The following is a 1820-nucleotide window of genomic DNA, read 5'->3' as shown; positions in this document are numbered from 1 at the left end:
GCTGAGGAGATGGAGGGAGAGGGACCCTAGAGAATGTGCAAAGGGTCTCCTAACTCAAACCTAGGGGCAATGACGGTGGTTCCATATGTCTTGCTTGACAAAGCAACAAAGAACACCGAAGTCCAGATGGGTAAGACTACAGGGAAGAATACTTGGTAGGCAACCAGTGAAAACACGCCCCCAACTGAGAAGACAGAACAGTGTTAGACAAATCAGTGAAGTGAAAACTATGACTAGATAATTTTATAGGGTCTTGTCTCGCAACCTGAGAGCAGTGGGGTACTGTTGAGGCAAGGGAAGAGACAGGCTCAGGGTTGGCAGAGGCTGGGGAAGTTACACAAAGGAGGACCAGTGCAACCTTGTTCTCAGCTTCCCAGCCTGCTGCTCTGCCCTGAGAGGTTCCAGGTTTTGTTCCTGCCTAAAAGTGGGTTATGTGACGCTTAAGAGAAACAAGGAGGAAGGGTGAGCAGGTGAAAGGGTGGCTAAGGATGCTACCAGGGTGATTAGTATTTTGCTTTTACCTACCATATAAGCACTGAAGCATATAACATTCTCAGTCCCAATTCCAAAAGCTCGGCTCACTCATCAATATTTCAGCATTTATTCTTGAAAATTCTCTTCTTTGGCTTTCATCTGTAATTTGAAAAATCCTTTTCCTTAATAATAACACAGCAAAAAAAAAGGAGCTGTTGCACGCTCTATACACGAATAGGACCCTCTGGCAAGAGCATCCAATCTTCCCAAATCTCCTTCTGGAGAGGCTGGAAAGGCTACAGCCAGGCAGATGACAAATTGATCAGTATAAAGTAGCACTGATCTCTTCACCAGCATGCACCCGAACTCTGCAGAGCTGGGAGGAGAGTTTCCACTAACGAAAAGCAAGTCTTTGGATTTTCACTGCTATAATTTAGGAAGAGAGTGTGAGAGACTTAAGATACAAGGGAGCTAGAGAAAGAAAACAACGAAAGAGAGGGGGAAGGAGGAGGAGAATGACATAGGAGGTGAGATACAGAGAAAGAAGAGAGGAAAACCGAGATGAAACAAAGGTGGATGATGGAAAAGTTCAGGGAGAGGAAGAGAAGGGAGGGAAGCAGGGAGGGAACGGCACTAGAAGTCCCTGCTTTTCTTTAGACACTGCATGGGGAAAACCGGACAAACAGGCAGACAGGAGAAAATGGAGCTCCTTATGTATCTGGATGGCAAGGGCAAATGTGCAGAAAGCCAGGGAAGAAGCTAGGTCACACTCTCTCTTCCTCCACCCAGGGGTGTGGAGCTGCTAGACTTGTCGTTCCCACCTCAGATTTCTCTAAAGCTTACAAACCAATGTCCCAGCCAGGCTGTCCTTTACCTCCACCCAGGACAGTTGTCCTTCCCACAAGCAGGCCTAGATACTGAGGAGGAAGGATTTTGAGAGCTCAAACAGGTGCCAGGCTCCACAAAGATTACCTGAGGGAGGGAAACCAAGCAGGAGAGAGAATACATAGGTACCAGGCTGAAGGGGAAGAAGAAAGAGAGAGGGGGGCAGGCTGTGGGCTGCCATGCTCTGTGCCTCCATCCAGAGGGTACAGAGAAGCAGCCCCTGCAGTCAACCCCTCTACACCTGTTTGACCTGAAGCTGACATTTTTAGGATACCCTGGTGCTCCCCCGTGACCCCTCTAGGGTATTTTTCCCCTTAGAAAAAGCATTGAGACTTTACTCTAGTGCCCCATCTTGGCTCCAGGCTGAAGAGAAAGCTGTTGGGCACAGGGGTAACAAGGGGCCTATGTGTGCATTCCTCCTGGAGAGTTGGAGGCTGGACCTGACACCTCAGACTCTCCCC

Source organism: Microtus pennsylvanicus, chromosome X (assembly GCF_037038515.1).
Source record: "Microtus pennsylvanicus isolate mMicPen1 chromosome X, mMicPen1.hap1, whole genome shotgun sequence".
NCBI classification, from domain to species: Eukaryota; Metazoa; Chordata; class Mammalia; order Rodentia; family Cricetidae; genus Microtus; species Microtus pennsylvanicus.
This window is presented reverse-complemented; position numbering follows the sequence as displayed.